The 20,724-nt window shown below is 46.2% G+C and overlaps 1 long non-coding RNA gene across 1 annotated transcript; it reads right to left on the bottom strand.

The window, feature by feature from the left end:
- Positions 1-8,855: 8,855 nt before the first annotated feature.
- LOC133227431 (uncharacterized) lies at positions 8,856-12,471 on the bottom strand. Its single transcript, XR_009729816.1, has 2 exons — positions 11,586-12,471; positions 8,856-9,098 (listed from the first exon to the last, which is right to left on the bottom strand). It is a non-coding gene; the product is annotated as an uncharacterized LOC133227431 (long non-coding RNA).
- Positions 12,472-20,724: the final 8,253 nt, after the last annotated feature.

Raw genomic sequence — 20,724 nt, 5'->3', positions numbered from 1 at the left:
ACTGAAGTGACTTAGCAGCAGCACAGGTAAGTTCTATGGGCATAACTGACATCCTCAGAAAAACCTGTACTTTGGAATTAGTCCAAACTTGTCTCGAATTTCCCTTCTTGCAATTCCTGGCTGTGTGAACTGGCTGAGCCTCAGTTTACTCAGCTCACGCACAAGGATACTGCCCATGTCTCAGACCTGGCAAGAGGATTCAATGACATAAGTCAAGCAGCAAGTGTTCCTTTTCTCCACTGCTGCACCTCCCACCTGTAGGCAGGGATCTGGCATCAGGCATTGGCTTAGTTAAAACCCAGAGGGTTCAGAAATGAGTTTGGTTTGGTTTTGGTTTAGTTGCTAAGTCGTGTCCGACTCTTTGCAACCCCATGAACTGTAGCCTGCCAGGCTCCTCTGTCCGTGGGATTTTCCAGGCAAGAACACTGGAGTGGGTTGCCATTTCCTTCTCCAGGGGATCTTCCCGACCCAGGAATTGAACCCGGGTCTCCTGCATTGCAGGCAGATTCTTTACCGACTGAGCTATGACAGAAATGAGTTACAGTGTATTTATTCTGGGGCAGAGAGAACAGTGAAGCACCTCATTTCTGTTGATTGGACTACAGGCAAGGTCCAAGTGTGGATGTCTGAGCCTAGTGAATAATTCCTTTGGGGAGATGTCGTTAACTAAAGGGCAGACAAGGGAGGGCATAAATGAGAGGTTCTTTGACCAAGTACCTGCCCCACCTCCACCCCTCCTCTATCCCTCCTCCCCTCCTCTGTGGGAATCTCTTAGCAGAGTCCACATACCCAGCCTCAACCTAGATTAGCCTCCTATTCAATTACTTGGGGTTCTGCAGAAAAGGTAAAGATGGTGTCCACAGGGATTTCCACTCTCTTGAGCATCTCTGGACTTGCACACTGATTTCCACACTATGGGCTCCCTTCCACACTAACTTTTTTTTTACATCACTTGAAACTTTAGCTGTATAACTTTCAAAAAGGTCATCCGATCTGGAGGCTGTCCCTGGGCGCTTACAGCCTGAACCACATCTCAGGAAACTTACTGCCTCCTATTGTCTTCCTCTACTCCTACTGAAGACCTCTGTTTAAACTTTCACTTATATATCCTCCTACTATTGTGCACCCCTCCCCAGCTTCCATCCCCACCCTAATCTCTCCTAAGGTCCTTTGTGAGCTCTAATTGGTTTACTTTCCTCGTTGAAAACATTCTGTAAGACTTAGAGGAGGAACTTACAGTTGCCAGGGGGAAGGAATAGTTAGGAAGTTTGAGATGGACATGTACAGGCTGCTATGTTTAAAACAGATAATCAAGTAGGACCTACTGTACAGCACAAGAAACTCTGCTCAATGTTATGTGGCAGCCTGGAGGGGAGGGGAGTTTGGGGGAGAATGGAAACATGTACATGTATGATGTGAGTCCCTTCGCTGTTCACCTGAAACTCTCACAATATTGCTAATCAGCCATGTTCCAATATAAAATTAAAAGTTTAAAAACATTTCTGTGACTCCTCAATGTTTATTGAGTCAAGAACCTTGATTCACTCAGCCAACAAAGGTTTACTGTGTATCTACTGTGGGCCAAGCTCTGTTCTAGGTGCTGGGGATACATCATTGAGCAAGAGAGATAAAATCTTCTGTTCTCCTAGTACTTATATTCCAGTGGTGGAGACAGAGTAACCAAGATAAATAAATACAGTAAGTAAAGTCAGTTGGTGATAAGTTCTAAAAACAAAAAGGACTTCCCTTGTGGCTCAGCTGGTAAAGAATCCACCTGCAATGCGAGAGACCAGGGTTTGATCCCTGGGTTGGGAAGATCCCCTGGAGAAGGGAACGGCTACCCACTCCAGTCCTCTGGCCCAGAGAATTCCATGGACTGTATAGTCCATGGGGTCGCAAAGAGTTGGACACGACTGAGGGACTTTCACTTTCACACTTTCAGGAAAAAGAGGGGGTGAGGGGGAAGTAAAATTTTAGATAGACCCACCAGAGAGAAGATGACAATCTGAGTAAAAATCTAAGATCGTGAACTCTGAGGATAGCAGAGGGAAGATGGTTCCGGAAAGAGGGGCTGGCAAGTGCAAAGGCCCTGGGGTGAGAGCACATTTGCCCAATAAAGGATGAGCAGAGAGGTTGGAATGAAGCCCGAAGCTGGCAGAGAGTGAGGAGAGAACAGAGGTTGTTGGGCTGTGAGATTTGAGATCTGATGCTGCAGCTTTCACTCTGAGAGAGAGGAGGGGGCCACTAGGGGCTTTTGAGCAGAACAGTGGCAAGGGGTGACTTGTTTTGCAGGATCAGTCTGGCTGCTGTGTTTCAGGTGGAGAGAAAGGAGAAAAGGGCCAGAGAGATGAGTTGAAAGGCTTCTTGCTGGCCCTCATCTGTTTGTCCAGTCGCATCTCTTACTATTCCACTGCCCTGCCACCCTAATCGATGCTTCTTCCCAAAACACACTTTGCAGCTGCTGACCTATCACCCTTGATGAAGCAGCTTCTGCTTGAAATAATCGTCACAACCAGAATAATTGCTGCTGCTTATCCAGCATCCATAATTCCATTCAATTTAAGTGTTGTCTAATTTCACTTACATGGTTTCATTTAATGTTTCTATTTTGTCCCTATTTCTTGGGAAAGCTGAGGTCTTTTACAAGTTGTTGCCAATGGCAAGGTCCCTGGGCCCAATCATAACATAGAGAACCATCGACACCTCTTTGTTCTCAAGTGAACCATTTGATTTCTTTGCGGGTCTCCAGACTGTGTGACCTTCTGAGCAATGCCTCACAGGAATGACCCACAAAGGGAGAGGAAGATGTTTAAAATGACCCTTGAAGATGAACATCAATTATCTGCATAGAAAAACCAAAGCAAAAGACATTTTAGTCAAAGAAAATAGCACTACAAAGCACCACACAGAATGGTCAGGAAGTTGCAGTTTGCTGGCATGCAGCATTTATAGTGGAGAAGGAAATGGCACCCCACTCCAGTACTCTTGCCTGGAAAATCCCATGGGCAGAGGAGCCTGGTAGGCTGCAGTCCATGGGGTCGCTAAGAGTCCGACACGACTGAGCAACTTCACTGTCACTTTTCACTTTCATGCATTGCAGAAGGAAATGGCGACCCACTCCAGTGTTCTTGCCTGGAGAATCCTGGAGACGGGGGAGCCTGGTGGGCTGCTGTCTATGGGGTCGCACAGAGTCAGACACGACTGAAGCAACTTAGCAGCAGCAGCAGCAGCAGCATCATTTATAGGGAGGCATTAAGCAGGAAGCTATAACCAACCTAGATAGCATATTAAAAAGCAGAGACATTACTTTACCAACAAAGGTCCATGTAGTCAAAGCTATGGTCTTTCCAGTAGTCATGTATGGATGTGAGAGTTGGATGATAAAGAAAGCTGAGCACCAAAGAATTGATGCTTTTGAACTGTGGTGTTGGAGAAGACTCTTGAGAGTCCCTTGGACTGCAAGGAGATCCAACCAGTCCATCCTAAAGGAGATCAGCCCTGGGTGTTCTTTGGAAGGAATGATGACCTGGAGAGCATGATTTCCTTTGAAAGGAAACAGCCCTAGTCTGGTTGGTAGTTGCTGTGCAGAAAGGCGGCCCAGTTTTGCCCACTGGGAAATCCAGATGCGAACATACAATCTTCCAACAGTTTATATGTTTGCAACAAGTTTTTCAAAAATCTTGATTGCCTGTAAACCACCCCCCAGGAGCTGCCCTTTGGGGACTACTGTCTGGGGTGTGAGTAAGCGCCGCTGTGTTCTCAGAGCTTGCCACAGGGCCTGGCAGTGAGTCAGTGTTCAAACACATTTGCTGAGTGCATGTGCATGGGTTATGTATTAGGATTCCCATCTTACACTGAGGAAACTGAGGCTCCTGGAGGGTAATAGATGGTGTGGGAAAGGCCACAGTCACGTTCAAGGTCAAATCTCTGAACTTGGAAATCAGCAGAATGTCTTGTAAGAGAGACGGCTTAAGAGTAGAAGAGTAGAAACAGCTCTTCATCCGACCCCTCTGCCAGCCCCCAGCCCCTACCCAGGTCGTGGGGACAGCCCCATGTCCTACGCGCACCTCCACCTGATTTCTACCCCGCTGGGGAACTCCCCATCCCACTCTCTGGGACTGTTTTCCCTCTCTCTTGTTCAGACCTAGGAATCGGAGATGAGGCAGCCCATTCCCCACCTGTCCCTCCTCAGCCCACTGACATCTGTAAAATGTTGAGTTGCCAGCAGTAACAGTCTCTTTGGGGCCTTTCAGATCCAAACAAGGACCCATTAGATCTTGCTGGCCAGGAGTCTGGCCGACTAAATCCCTAAGGGTACCAGGTAGCCTCAAGGCTTTTCCTGCTCTCGATCACTATTTACAAACATTTATCAGCAGAGCTGGGCAGAGCTGCTGCATACATAGAAATGAAAGGAGGTGGGAAAACAGGAGAGCCAGGGAAGGGGAATTTGGGGAAATAGAATATCAGTGTTGGAGGCTTCTAAAATCAGAGTCAGGATTTCTGCTAAGACGCGCTCAGTTGACATAAAATCAGTCCTTCCTTCCCTTCTTTCTTCCTCTCTTCCTCCCTTCATCAAATCAGACCATAGGTTGGTTATTCAGTCAAGGAACACTTACTGATCAGTTCAGTTCAGTTCAGTTGCTCAGTCACGTCCGACTCTTTGCAACCCCATGAATCGCGGCATGCCAGGCCTCCCTGTCCATCACCAACTCCCGGAATTCACCCAAACTCATGTCCATCGAGTCGGTGATGCCATCCAGCCATTTCATCCTCTGTCGTCCCCTTCTCCTCCTGCCCCCAACCCCTCCCAGCATCAGAGCCTTTTCCAATGAGTTAACTCTTCGCATGAGGTGGCCAAAGTACTGGAGTCTCAGCTTTGTCATCAGTCCTTCCAAAGAACACCCAGGGCTGATCTCCTTCAGAATGGATTGGTTGGATCTCCTTGCAGTCCAAGGGACTCTCAAGAGTCTTCTCCAACACCACAGTTCAAAAGCATCAATCCTTTGGTGCTCAGCTTTCTTCACAGTCCAACTTTCACATCCATACATGACCACTGGAAAAACCATAGCCTCAGTGTTCAACAAATTCCCGTAATTGGCAGGTAATCATTTGAATGATGCCCATGACCTAAGTGTGTCACACTTTATTCACTTTTAGTTTATTAAGGATAACGTGAGAAGGAAACACTAGCATGTTTTACCAACTATTACAGTTGGCAGGGGAAAGCTGTTGTTGTTCCCTATACAATTCTTAGAGTAATCCGCCAGTTTCTGGACTCCTTCCAGGATCTCAGATCTGAAAGCACAGTCGCGGCTCAGTGCTCTGCTTTCCCTACCAGAACCCCCTTCTGCTGCCTTGTTTGCCAGTCAATTCATCTTGCACACATTCATTTTCCTTAAATGGATTTATTTTCAAGTCCACTCAAGGGGGGAGTTTTCTTAAATTTAATTTTTAAAAGAGACTTTCTTCTCCGAGGTCATTCAGCTGGGGTACATGGTGAGTAGGAAGCTGGCCAGGCCCGACCTGTCTGACCTCGTGCCCTTTGCATTAGGTCATGGAAGGGAACCCGAGTTGCCGAATGTTAAATCTCCTCCACGGGCCCAGAGTGATCTCCTGGGCCATCTGTCTGTCCTGGGGGCGTGAAGAAGGCACAAGAGGCTCTGCCCTTGACCCTGAATGACTTGAACCCGTGGGCTGGATCTGGGGCTTTCTAGGGGTCTGGGAACCTCTCTCTAAGGGCGTCAGTGTCTGGAGGCCCTGAGAGTTTCGGGAGTTTCGGAGCAGGCCCGGCAGCCTCCCAGGTGCTCTTCTGCACTGTGGCAAGTGCCAGCTCGCCTTCGGCTCCCGCCCAGCCCGGGAAACCAGAGGTATTTCTAGCTCAGGCCCAGACCCGTCCCGGCGGCCTGGATTCCACTGCCGAGGCAGGGCGCTCCTCAGTGCCCAGGGACCATTTCTTTCTGGGGTTTGTCACAGAGGAATTTCCATTCCAGCCGTTCAGGGCGATGCGGGCAGGTGGGTGGCCACGGGGCTTCTCTCTCAAGCTACGGAGGGCTGGGGTCGATAGCAGGGCATCGAGGGAAGGGGAGCTCTAGACATTCCATCCCTGAGGCTGTTTCATCCCCAAATCCAAGGCAAATAGAGAAGTTGGGAAGGCTGGACTGTCTGCCTGCCCCACGGCCCAACCCTGAGTCCCGCCTCAGATCGCTAAAAGAAGGACCTTCCCACAGGAGAGGCTGGGTCTGGGCAGGTCTGGAGAGCCCCGATCCCACGGCCCAGGGGGAACACGCCCCAGCTCGCTGAGCTCTCCGGTAGGCGTCTCTGGGGGTAGGAAGCCCAGCCTCTGATATGACCGGGCCGGGTTTGCATGTGCGCATGCATGCGCCTGTGAGTATATGTGTGTGTGTGTGTGTGTGTGTGTGTGTGTGTGTGTGTAAGCAACAGATAATCGTTTAGTGAACCCATGCACTTTTTGCTTATTTGAAATTCAGATTTAATTGAGTGTCCTCTACTTATCTGGCAACTCCAGTAGAGAGGGCAGGTTCAGGAGGACTAGACTGAGGTCGACACTCCATGCCCCTGGGTCTCCAATTTCAGGGAGGCCAGGGCCAGCGTCTGGACACATATCCCTGCTCCCCACCCTGAAGCGAGAGAATTCCTTGAGCCCTGACTTTCCCACAGAGCTGGGGCCCCTCGGACTTCAGACTGTAGTTCTGCAACTCCAGGGCCTTTCATGTCAACTGGTATGCAGCATCCTGGAGTCCCTTTGAAGATGAAAAGCTCTTCTGAGAAATGCTCGGTTGTTGTAATTAACATAATTAAAAGCAATTTTGCTCACAGCCCTGTAGGAAATTGGGGGACTTCGATACCTCACTCTCCCAGGAGATGGCCAACCTCTTCCAATCCAGTGTTGGGGTAGATGTCCCTGCCAGCCCCAGTCCCTGCTCCCACCTAACTTGACTTCATTTTTGTTTTGTTGCTAAGTCAGTCGTGGCAGCCTCTTTGTTACCCTATAGACTGTAGCCCGCCAGGCTCCTCTGTCCATGGAATTTTCCAGGCAAGAACACTGGAGTGGGTTGCCATTTCCTCCTCCAGAGGATCTTCCCGACCCAGGGATTGAAACAGCGTCTCTTACATTGGCAGGCGGGTTCTTTACCACTGAGCCACCAGGGAAGACCCAACCTGACTTAGACTCATCTTTTTACCTGTTCAGATGATTTTTCACTACAAGACACCCATCTGTCCCCGCACAGTAGTCAGCCTCTCTGGGGAGATGTCTGTGCCTTTTTGATGATCAGTAAAGCCTGGAGCTAGCTACTCTAGCTCTGGACCAGAGAGAAGGGGTGCTAGCTGCTGCCATATCTCCTCCCAACCCGAAAGCCCTGACACTGGGAGCAAACTCTTCTTTGATTCTAGGAATTAGGTTCTTGCTGTGCCGCGTGACCACACAGGAGGTGTATAAGCGTTTCCTTCTGAAGGTAACTAGTCATACAGTGGTAACCAGGGCAGCTAGAGGTCATGCCCAAAGTATGTTGTCTTAATTATTTATTTCTAGAAGTGCACCCTTCTGCTTTCCCCAAGGAGGTGATCAGCTCTTGCACAGGAAGAACCAGAGCGTTTCATTCTCTAAAGGTGTAGCACAGAGGAGAGACTCAGCATTATGAATTGGGTTGTGCCAAATTAAAGTTTGTGATAAACCAGAGAAGGATGTCTGCCTTGCTCTGAATTCCCAGGGCTCTTAGCAGCTAGCTCTGGGTTTCCTGGCATACCTACCGTATGATTTTTATCTGGCCTGTTATATGATTGTAAAGACTTACAGAAATGTTTTCTGCTGTTACTGTTGACAGTACAACCCTCTGCCCAAACCGGCTGAAGCTTCAAGAATTTAGACAGTTGACTCTGATGATGGCAAATCAGTGAGAGGTTATAAAATTTTCCTATCGCCTCAAACCTGACTTCAAAACTTTTGTATTTGTCCTACCCCAGACTCTCTTAGGAGATCACAAGAAGGAAAACTAGAGTCCTAGACCTCAGAAGAATAAGGTGTCAGTGCCTGGTCTTTATAGCCTGTTCCTCTCCCATACATGTACATACAGACAGACACACATGTACACACACAGAGAGACTCACACACACACACACACACACACACACACACACTCACCTGGGAGCAGCAGAGTCAACTCCTCCCTACCCTGTTTCATTCAGTTTAACAGGGACCTGTGCTTAGACAGTAAACAATGCTCAACAACAGGGACGCTCACCCTGAGCTTTGTAGATCTAGTCTCTTTGAGATTCAGAGTCACAGGAGCATGTCAGGTGAATAAAGGGGGCCTGACAGAGGCTCAGTGACAGACAGCTGTGACAAGGCCACTGCAATGACCTTCACCACAAGGCAGTGATGACCTAGGGCCCGGAGCCCCTCAGAGGGAAGAGCTGGCTCTAGGAAGAGCCTGAGGCTGTTGCTGAAGCCTCCTTCCAACCCACCCACCTTGACTTATGGGCATGCCGAGGGAAACGACTCTGCTGTTGTCAAGTGAAGAATCTGGACCCTAAAGAGCTCCACTGGGAGCTAGTTGCATGCCCGAGAATGAGTATAAAAAATTGAGGGGGGCCGTGGGGAGGGCACAGGGAAGGCCAAGGAGAATGTCTGCTCTTGTCTCCTGGAGCACAGCCAGGCTTTAGCAGTGACTGCTAATGAATGTAACCAGGAGTGTCTCTTCGGGCTGGATCAGCATCATTGACAGACTTGGCCATAACAAGGGGGAAGACTGGACTTCTTGTTAATCTACTCGTGGAGAAACTTGGTCTCTTAGTCCGTCTGGGCTGCTGTAACAGAATACCACAGACTGGCTGGCTTACAAAAAAAAGACATTTATTTCTCATTGTTATGGAACCTGGGAAGTCCAGGAAGATTTGATGTCTCCTGAAGACTCACTTCTAAGTTCTTAGAAGGCCATCTTCTTGCTGTGTCCTCCCACGGTGTAAGAGGTGAGGTTGCTCTCTGAAGTTCCTTTTAAAATGGCACCAATCCCATTCATGAAGGCTCCACTATAAGGATCGAATCATCTTCCAGGGGCCCACTGCCTGCTAACGTCACACTGGGGGGTAGGATTTCAACATGTGAATTTGGTGCTGTGGCTTCCCTGGTGGCTCAGCTGGTAAAGAATCTGCCTGCAATGTGGGAGACCTAGATTCCATCCCTGGGTTGGGAAGATCGCCTGGAGAAGGGACCGGGTACCCACTCCACTATTCTGGCCTGGAGAATTCCATGGACTGTATAGTCCATGGGGTCCCAAAGAGTTGTGCACAACTGAGCAACTTTCACTTTCACTTTAGGTACGGGAATGAGGGGTGGGGGGTGGGGACACAAGCATTCAGTCCTTTGTACCATTGACTATGCTAAAGCCTTAGACTGTGTGAATCTGAATCACTACAAACTGTGGGAAAATTCTTAAAGAGATGGGAATACCAGACCACCTTACCTGCCTCCTGGGAAACCTGCATGCAGGTCAAGAAGTTACAACTGGACATGGAACAACAGACTGGTTCCAAATTGGGGAAGGAGTACGTCAAGGCTGTATATTGGCACCTTGTTTATTTAACTTATATGCCGAGTACATCATGCGAAATGCCAGACTGGATGAAGCAGAAGCGGGAATCAAGATTGCCAGGAGAAATATCAGTAACCTCAGATAGGCATATGACACCACCATTATGGCAGAAGGCAAAGAGAAACTAAAGAGCCTCTTGATGAAAGTTAAAAAGGAGAATGAAAAGGCTGGCTTAAAACTCAACATTAAAAAAAGCTAAGATCATGGCACCTGGTCCTATCACTTCATGGCAAATAGATGGGGAAACAATGGAAACAGTGAGAGGCTTTATTTTTGGGGGCTCCAGAATCACTGCAGATGGTGACTGCATCCATGAAATTAAAAGACACTTGCTCCTTGGAAGAAAGCTATGACCAACCTAGACAGCATATTAAAAAGCAAAGACATTACTTTGCTGACAGAGCTCCATCTAATCAAAGCTATGGTTTTTCCACTAGTCATGTATGGATGTGAGAGTTGGACTATAAAGAAAGCTGAGCACTGAAGAATTGATGCTTTTGAAGTGTGGTGTTGGAGGAGACTCTTGAGAGTCCCTTGGACAGCAAGGAGATCAAGCTAGTCAATCCTAAAGGAAATCAGTCCTGAATATCCATTGAAAGGACAAATGCTGAAGCTGAAGCTCCAGTACTTTGGCCACCTGATGAGAAGAACTGACTCATTTAGAAAAGACCCTGATGCTGGGAAAGACTGAAGGTGAGAGAAGAAGGGGATGAAAGAGGATGAGATCATTGGATGGCATCACTGACTCAAAGGACATGAGTTTGAGTACACTCTGGGAGTTGGTGATGGACAGGGAAGCCTGGCATGCTGCAGTCTATGGGGTCTCGAAGAGTCAGACACGGCTGAGCGACTGAACCGAAATGACTCAGTGTCATCAGACACCTACTTTAAAAGAGACTCAGTCCCTTTAGTTAAAAGACAGAATCACAGGGATAACTTTGAAGAACAATTATTCTCCAGATTAACATGTACCCTTTGTAGAAAATAAACCTTAACTATCTTTTCTAAAAGAAAAGGCTAGTATTTTCTTCATCTTTGAATAGGGCTACGAAAGTCTCTAACTTTCTTTTATTTTAATGCATCTTTGTGGTCTTTTTGCTTTCAGAAGAACAAACACTGATTCCTGGGTGCATTCCTGGGAGAATGTGTTCTGTGGATCCCACCTGACAATGCTCAACACTCACCCATGTTGCTGTCATCTCCTTTCCTTATCCCAAATACAGTCATGTCATCCACTCCAGTCATCAAAGGGACTGCAGTTACAGTCACTTTAGGATCAGAGGACACAATGATGCAAGCATGCATCTGACTCAAAAAAATCCCCTGTCCAGGCAGGGCTGGAGGAGCTCTAAGTTTGCAGAATGAGGGTAGTCCCCCACTGTCCTCGGTATTAACTTACAAGCAGCTTTGCAATCTGCCTTTGTGGAATTTTCAATGCAAGAATTTATGGTAAACTCATGAAGGACATCTTTAGTTGCAAACCTTACTTCTTAAATTTTTTAGTTCTAGTCAGAATAAATGCACAGAGAGGAAAACAAGGACAAATAGAAAGCACAAGAAGATGCTAGAAAATCTTCTTCATGAGAAATCTATGGTAGTTAAATATGGGAAAGGCTGACACGCGTGGGGCTTCACCGTGTGAAGAAGAAAAGCTGCCCCTCAAATGAAAGGCAAACCATTGCCCGAGGAAAAAGATGAAGATCACCGAAGCCTCCCGCACCAGATGGAATAGACTCCGCCATTAAGCCTGTGATGGGAGGACCACAGTGGGGAATGATTTGCTAACAGTCAAAAGTGGGACAACATAACAGCTGCTGTTGGTTTGGACTAATAGGCAATTATAAATTCAATTTAATTCAAGATGGTAATTTCTTTTTTTTTCAAAGTAGGACCATAGTCTATATCCCGAGGATTTTTCCCCACTTCTTTCCTTCTAAAGAAAAACATTCTCAAATTGTCATGTAGGTTAATTACCGGTGCTTAGAAGAGTTGTGAATTTCACAGGCAAAATGGCACATAAAAGATGAGCGAGAAAAAAAATGCATCACATTTAAGTCAGGCCATTGCCGGCTGGATTAATCACTCCTCCTCTGTTCTCTCAGTGCATGGCTCATACTTTCATTTAAGAATGTATCGTGTTGTGATGTCACGGAGAATCACTGGCTTCTAAGCCTTCCCCTTCCCTCTGGACTCCGAGCTTCCTGAGGCCAGGGCCTTTGTTTCACTCTTTCTCATCAACTCCCTTGGCACTCAATTCATGCCAGGTGTGCAGGAGGGCACAATCAATGATTACTCAACCAATAAATACCCTCCAGGTCCTACACTAGCCCTAGTGGCATATATGAAGCGTAACCTCATTTTGTACTTACATGGTTACTGAGATCTGAATCCTGACACAGCTGAGTCCAGTATCCTCGGGCTTAACCCCTTTGCAAACATACCTTTCCTGAGAGGGATTGATCAGTAAGTGGGAGACAATACCAGCTTTCCTGTTCCCCAAATGTTTGCCCCTTCTCCATCACTTGCTGGTTCTTCCTCATCTACCTCCCACCCCGAAATTTACAAGGCCCCAGGGCTCAGTTCTCAGGCTGCATTTACACAATGGGATCTCACTCGGTCTCATTCCCTTGCTGACCACTCCCGTTTGGGTCTCCTGGCATCCTGGACTACCACCCTCCACCCCGACCTGAGTCCCAGACGTGCATGTATCCACCTCCTGGATTCTCCAGTTGGATGTCTAATAGAAACCTCAGGCTTAATGTGTGACTTGAATGATCTTGACATTTATTTTTTTGTCTACCAAGGGCATAGACGTTGTTTATGACTTTAAGTTTACATACTGCTCCAGCATTATGTTAACACTCTATGAGCTTCAAAAAACCAAATACGTTTACAGTAGGATTATCGGTCACTAAAATGATGGGAAAGGAAACTTTACAGTTGTGAGAATGCAAAAAAAAAAAAAAAGTTCTCATCAAGGTAATATTGACCCAGACATTCATTTAGTATCTGTCAGCATGGATACAGGGATCTCTGAGCCACAGGAGCAAGCAGAGGGAGAACAGAAACAGCTAAACAGTGATGGGGAGCAGGGCCCATTAGCTTGCACCATAAGATTCCTTCATGTTGTATCCACACCCTGCAAGGAACTAGCGTGGATGGCATGGATTTCATAGACTGAATTCACTACAGTCTCAGCTCAGGAGAGACGAGAAATACTAGGTTCGAGAAACGTTGACAAGTGGTAGGAAGCATTTTGGAGGTGGGCAGCATCAAGAGTGAACTAACTGGGACCTCCCCGGTGATCCAGTGGTTAAGAATCCATCTGCCAATGCAGGGGACCCGGGTTCGATCCCTGGTCTGGGAAGATCCCACATCTTGCAGAGAGACTACGCCTGTGAGCCACAACGACTGAAGCCCCCACACCTCAAGCCCGTGCTGTGCAACAAGCCACCACAGTGAGAAGCCTGCACACACGGCAGAGAGCAGCCCCTGCTTGCCACAACTAAAGAAAGCCTGCACACAGCATCAAAGACCCAGTGCAGCCAAAAACAAATTAATAAAACGTTGAAAAAAGACAGCGCACTAACTGCTCCAGGAAGGCGTTGGAGAGGAAGGTTTAACGTCCTCGCCACCCATACAGACATCATTGTGATTTCTCTGATCCACATCTGATCACATAACCCCCATGCTTGAAATCTTTTAACAGCCCCTCACCTCTGCATGGAATTGGGCCTCAACTCCCCAGCAAGCAGTTTAGAAGACTGACTTCTCACCTGCCCATCTCTCCAACCCCTCCCCTCCCATGCACCCCCCCTCAGCACCGTGAACCACAAGCAGTTCTCCAAACACATCTTTCCCACCTTGTTTGTGCTGTCCCCTCTCCCTGGAACGTCCTTTCTTAGGAAACTCTGACTCACTGCATCCTCTGTGCAACTTCCCATGACCTTTCCTCTCTCCTCCACGGCAGGATGAACTTCTTTGTCTTCTGGGCTCCTAAAACCCTTTGCACAAGGGCATGTCAACCCACTCCAGTACTCTTGCTTGGAGAATCCCATGCACAGAGGAGCCTGGCGGGCTACAGTCCATGGGGTCACAAAGAGTCCACTGAGCAACTAACAAAATCCTTTGTGCATCCTTCTTATCCAGCTTTTAGCCCATGCTTTGTCTCCCCAACTAGATGGTGAGGTCTTCAAGGGAAAAGTCTGAGATCTGAGTTTTTTAAATCCTCAATGCCTAATGCTGTAACAGGAACATGGTAACTGCTTAGAAAATGATTAATGAATGAATGTTTGCCTGCCGAGCCTTTGCCAGAAAATGTGAAAAAAAAGAGTGTAGCTATACCAACATTCCACTAGAGGGAGGAATTAAAACTTTATCCCCTCAAAGGGTGCGAGCTCAGTCTGTCCAACTCTTTGCAACCCCCTGAACTATTGCCCTCCAGGCTCCTCTGTCCATGGAATTTTCAAGGCAGGAATACTGGAGTGGGTTGCCATTTTCTATTCAAGGGATCTTCTTGACCCAGGGATTGAACCACATCTCTTGTGTCTCCTGCATTGGCAGGCGGGTTCTTTACCGCTGAGCCACCTGGGAAGTCCCTCCATCCCCTCTAGAGGAGCATTTTACCTTGTTCTCAATAAATGAATGTAATCTGATAAAACATCTCAGTTTTAGACTAGGTCTAATATAAATCAACCTCCGATAAGCTTGAGGAAGCATATTTAAAGGTCATTCTGTGCCAGGCTCTGTGTTTGATAATGGGTAGTTCTTATGGGTACGGATGAATAGAAAGGGTAGACACTATATACAGTAGTATTTTACATTTTCAAGTTATGTGGAGTGCACCGAAATGCATCACAAAGCTTTCTCTTTTTTCAGACATAATCTTGTTTTCTAAAATATGCTCCACCTAGAGAGCTCATTGCTCTTACACAATAAACGCTGAGGAATCCAATGACTACATAGCTTTCTAATTTCCTGTTGCCCTATATCCCTCATATCCTGTCTTGAACACACACACATGTTGTTCATGAAGTCAGCAGAAACAACTCCTACAGCCTAAGATCTAGAACCTAGAGTCATCTCAAGTTCAATACTGACGTTCAGTGAATGTGACAGACGGAGAAATGCTCAACAGCAGCAAGTGACCCTCCGCCCCCGGCCCCCGACCCCCACGGGCCCCGAAAGACCGACCTACCTGCTTCCTTAGCACCCAGCATCTGTCAGTTCAGCATTAATCACTGTGTATCGCAATGGTCTGCATACTTATCCATGCCTTGCTGAGGTTGAGAACTCCTTGAAGAGGCTGGCATGCACCCTCTTCTTTCTCCCAGCCTCAGTTGCTAGCCCAGCACCTGGCCCATGGTGTTTAGTACACTTTTAAAAATGAATAAACAAGCTCATTTCATTAGAAGGGTAGCGAGAGACTGATTCCTGCCGGCACTCTCAGGGAGAGGCTAGATTGCTTTAGGCTGTAAATAGACATGTGTGTGGACACGTGGTGGAGAAGCCGGTCTATGTAGAAAACCATCTGGTTTGAGGCCTCCGGGAGGAGGCACACTCCCCTTCTCCAGAATCCTCCCAAATCAGTAGCTGAGGTGTAGGAGCTTTCATCATTAGAGTCATACCTTTGGTATGGCTCCCTGTCAATACATCTTGAAGCCATGTGCCCTTCTTATCACTGTATTATCACATAAATTTCAAACCCCAAACATCGCCAGGATCTGATCTGTGTCCTCAAATTATGCTTCCCCAGCAGCCTCCCCTTCCTGCTCTGTTGAGAATCTCGGGCAGACTCCTGCTCACTTTGTGTGGTTTGCCTTACAACATAGTTTGCCTTTTCAACACATCACTATATATCAAACAAGCTCTTGCCAACCGTGTACACCACAATCTTTACAAGGGATTTAAACACATCGATTTGTATAATTCCATGAGTTCACAATAATACTTAAAATTAAAAAAAAAAAAAACTTGGTCAGCATTAGAAGATGCACTGAATTAATTCCTTATGTTTAAAATTAGTAAAAGAAGGGAGGGAATCAAGCATTTTTCCTGCCTTTCCTATGCTAACAGTTGTTGTTCAGTCGCCCAGTCATGTCCAACTCTTTGCGACCCCACAGACTGCAGCACGCCAGGCTTCCCTCTCCTTCACCATCTCCTGAAGTTTGCCCAAGTTCATGTCCATTCCATTGGTCATGCCATCCAGCCATCTCATGCTCTGATGCCCTCTTCTTCTTCCCTCAATCTTTCCCAGCATCAGGGACCGTAAAGAAGGCAGAGTGCCAAAGAATTGATGGCTTGGGACTGTGGTGCTGGAGAAGACCCCCGATAGTCCCTTGGACAGTAAAGAAATCAAACCAGCCAATCTTAAAGAAAACCAACTCTGAATACATTGATAGGACTGATGCTAAAGCTGAAGCTCCAGTCTGTTGGTCATCTGATGCGAATAGTTGGCTCATTGGAGAAGTCCCTGATACAAACAGCACCATTGGGTAAACAAAATTTAGGAAAAGGAAAAGCCCATTTTCAGAGAAATAGTCCAACAAGGAAGTGAAGAAGAAATGATAGAATTAGAATATCACCCCCTATGATAGAATTAGAATGTGACCTCTACTTCCCTGGTGACTCAGACGGTAAAGCGTCTGCCTACAATGCAGGAAACCTGGATTCAATCCCTGGGTTGGGAAGATCCCCTGGAGAAGGAAATGGCAACCCACTCCAGCACTCTTGCCTGGAGAATCCCATGGATGGAGGTGCCTGGTAGGCTACAGTCCATGTGGTCACAAAGAGTCAGACACGACTGAGCAACTTCACTTTCACTTTTCTAATGAATTAACAAATTTAGACACCGATTACCTATGACTGACACTATCGCAAAATGAAAGGCAATCAGATGTTGTATACTTCCTGACGGAAGTGTAAAATACCAGCTACAGTGACGTGTGATCCAAGTTCTAGATCCAACAATGTGTTCATGAGAGATAGAGAGAACATCAGATCAGATCAGTCGCTCAGTCGTGTCCGACCCCATGAATCGCAGCATGCCAGGCTTCCCTGTCCATCACCAACTCCTGGAGTTCACTGAGACTCACGTCCTTCAAGTCAGTGATGCCATCCAGCCATCTCATCCTCTGTCGTCCCCTTCTCCTCTTGCCCCAAATCCCTCCCAGCATCAGAGTCTTTTCCAATGAGTCAGATCTTTGCATGAGGTGGCCAAAGTACTGGAGTCTCAGCTTTAGCATCATTCCTTCCAAAGAAATCCCAGGGCTGATCTCCTTCAGAATGGACTGGTTGGATCTCCTTGCAGTCCAAGGGACTCTCAAGAGTCTTCTCCAACATCACAGTTCAAAAGCATCAATTCTTCGGCGCTCAGCTTTCTTCACAGTCCAGCTCTCACATCCATACATGACCACAGGAAAAACCATAGCCTTGACTAGATGGACCTTTGTTGGCAAAGTAATGTCTCTGCTTTTGAATATGCTATCTAGGTTGGTCATAACTTTCCTTCCAAGGAGTAAGCGTCTTTTAATTTCATGGCTGCAGTCACCATCTGCAGTGATTTTGGACCCCCAAAAATAAAGTCTGACACTGTTTCCACTGTTTCCCCATCTATTTCCCATGAAGTGATGGGACCGGATGCCAGAGAACATAAGAATATATTAAATGAATTGTGTAAAAAAAAGACATTTATGAGAAATTTGAACACTGACTGGATATATGATGATACTAAATAATTTATTAGGTAAAATAGCACTATTGTGGCTGTGTTAAAAAAATAACCCTTATCATTTAGATATTTTAAAATATATGTTTACAGATGAAATAATACGATGTCAGAGACTGGCTTCAAAAATAATACGGGGTGGGGGTTGGAGGGGTCAGGGGTAGAGGGTGGGTGATTGTATAAAACAAGATGGCCCTGTGTTGAAGTTGAGAGAAGGAAGCACAGGAGTGTCTTATATTGTCTTTACTACTTTAGCACTTAATTGAAATTTTCCAAAGAAAAGGTTTTCAAACAAATAAAAATGAACACCTTTATTAATATTCTAACAATCTTGTCCTAAGGGGCAGTCATCCTTGTCTACCCCCAAGGATCAATATCCCAGGGAGTCTCCCCAAATGGAAAGGACCCGGGGAGAAGTGACACTGATTCATCAAGCTCTCTTTACAAACTAGGATAAAAGATTACTTCCTGCACTGTTTTCACCACTGAAGATACTGAGAGCCTGAGGGGAAAGGTAAAAGAAACCTTGGAGGAGGGGGAAGAAGAGTCAAGTGTGGGAAGACGAAGGGGAAGAACACACTCTGCCTTCGTTACACTTTTCCCAGGGCCCTCACTCGTTGGCACACGCATCTTCTTTGTGTGGGTTTTACTAAGGGAACTTTCACTGGGGGCTAGGGGAAAAGTGTTTCAGTTCTGAACTCTCGGGTTTAAACTGCACAAAGCATCCCTTTTTATGTTGTCAAAGGCTAATATAAATAAATATTTTCAGAAGCAGGCTCACTGAGCCAATGATGAGACCGCTTGGGTGGAGCTAGGACACAGTTTTTTCTGGACCTGGGAACAGTCTGGACCTGTCCATAGGACTGCAATGACGTGGAAACCAGGGGAGAGTAAGGAGTCACCTGAAGTGCTCAAGAGTATACCTTTTTATAGCAGATCTCTGGAAGAACACCAAGAAACTGGTTGCCTCTGGGGAGGGAAGCTGGGGCACTTGGAATAGGGTGGGAGGAAAAAAAAACAGTATGACTTTATTGTTATAGCCAGGTTATACTGTGGTTAGTGCCTTAAACTAAATGATGACATTTTGCAAACAGCCTTTTGTTGACATAAGTGACTGTACTTTTTATCTTGGAATTAGACAGAAGACAGATGTCTGTTTGTTTATGGCTTCCTTGGCTGGGTCAGCTGCTGGTTCTACCTGCTGTTTGCATATTTTCTTGATTCTCCCTCCTATCCCCACCCCTCTCACCCCAGTCTCCCAGAATTTAATTAGAAGTAGTAGATGGTCCTTAGAACCACAAGAATAGGATTCTAATAGTTCTGGTGCGACTTCTGTAGGTGTGACATGGAATTGTACAAAGTTCAAATGCTCCCACTGAAGCGTCAGTAATAACAGAGCGAGTGAACACTGTCTTTAATGACTCCTGTTTTACCTTAAATATTCAGGCGAATGCTGTGGCTTATAACTGACATTTTAAGTTACCATTAGGAAAAAAGCATCTCTTTGTTTTTATCAAGTGGTTTTTAAGTAGCTCTGCATATATGCTGCATGTCTCTTGAGTATTAAGTCCAGTTGAGTTTTTCGTTTTTTCCTGTTTATTGAGATTATTATTTACTTACATTAAAATGGACCCATTTTAAATGTACAGTTTGATAAATTTTGGTAATTGTATACAAGGTGTAACCAACCCCATGATCCAGGTGGAGAAAAGTTACTTCACCTTCAAAAGTGTTCCATCCTGCTTTGCCCCAATTCGGTTTTGAGGCTCTTGATTTTTACTGCTTTCTCTATCATGACTCTCTGGGTGATTTAGGAAAGTCTTTTTACCTCTCTGGATGTGTTTCTGCTCTTGGAACATGAAAAAAAGTCAGAACAGATTTGTTACCAGGGGCCCTTGCAATACTTGCAGAAAATGAGGGGTTAGGGTAAGGGCAAGGATCTCAGCCTTGTGTCCCCACTGTCCCTGTGTCAAGACACGGCACAGGCATGTCTCAGGTCCCAGTGGGAAAAGCCCGTGGTCACATCCCACAGACTTGGGCTTCCATCTCCTCGCTTATTAGTGTGCATGTAACCTTTTGAAAGCATTAGCTTTCTCATCTCCAATATCAGGTTTATTAACATGTCGCATTTGTGTACTGTTATGAGGATGAATCAAGACGAGCCAGCACCCTTAACTGTTGGTTAGTATTTTTATTACAGTCTAATATAAAACACTAGGGAACCGAGAACTTCCAGATGTTCAAGCTGGTTTTAGAAAAGGCAGAGGAACCAGAGATCAAATTGCAAACATCCGCTGGATCATCGAAAAAGCAAGAGAGTTCCAGAAAAACACCTATTTCTGCTTTATTGACTATGCCAAAGCCTTTGACTGTGTGGATCACAATAAACTGTGGAAAATTCTGAAAGAGATGGGAATACCAGACCACCTCACCTGCCTCTTGAGAAACCTATATGCAGGTCAGGAAGCAACAGTTAGAACTGGACATGGAACAACAGACTGGTTCCAAATAGGAAAAGGAGTACATCAAGGCTGTATACTGTCACCCTGCTTATTTAACTTCTATGCAGAGTACATCATGAGAAACGCTGGGCTGGAAGAAGCACAAGCTGGAATCAAGATTGCTGGGAGAAATATCAATAATCTCAAATATGCAGATGACACCACCCTTATGGCAGAAAGTGAAGAGGAACTAAAAAGCCTCTTGATGAAAGTGAAAGAGGAGAGTGAAAATGTTAGCTTAAAGCTCAACATTCAGAAAATGAAGATCATGGCATCTGGTCCCATCATTTCATGGGAAATAGATGAGGAAACAGCGGAAACTGTGGAAGACTTTTATTTTGGGGGACTCCAAAATCACTGCAGATGGTGACTACAGCCATGAAATTAAGACACTTACTCCTTGGAAAGAAAGTTATGACCAACCTAGATAGCATATTCAAAAGCAGAGACATTACTTTGCCAACAAAGGTCCGTCTAGTCAAGGCTATGGTTTTTCCAGTGGTCATGTATGGATGTGAGAGTTGGACTGTGAAGAAAGCTGAGCACCGAAGAATTGATGCTTTTGAACTGTGGTGTTGGAGAAGACTCTTGAGAGTCCCTTGGAGTGCAAGGAGATCCAACCAGTCCATTCTAAAGGAGATCAGCCCTGGGTGTTCTTTGGAAGGAATGATGCTAAAGCTAAAACTCCAGTATTTTGGCCATCTCATGCGAAGAGTTGACTCATTGGAAAAGACTCATGCTGGGAGGGATTGGGGGCAGGAGGAGAGAGGGACGACAGAGGATGAGATGGCTGTATGGCATCACTGACTCGATGGACGTGAGTTTGAGTGAAATCCGGGAGTTGGTGATGGACAGGGAGGCCTGGCGTGCTGCGATTCATGAGGTC

This window comes from Bos javanicus, chromosome 16, assembly GCF_032452875.1.
Source record: "Bos javanicus breed banteng chromosome 16, ARS-OSU_banteng_1.0, whole genome shotgun sequence".
In the NCBI taxonomy this organism is placed as follows: Eukaryota; Metazoa; Chordata; class Mammalia; order Artiodactyla; family Bovidae; genus Bos; species Bos javanicus.
Note: the sequence above shows the minus strand (reverse complement) of the source record. Positions and strands in the feature narration are given on the sequence as shown.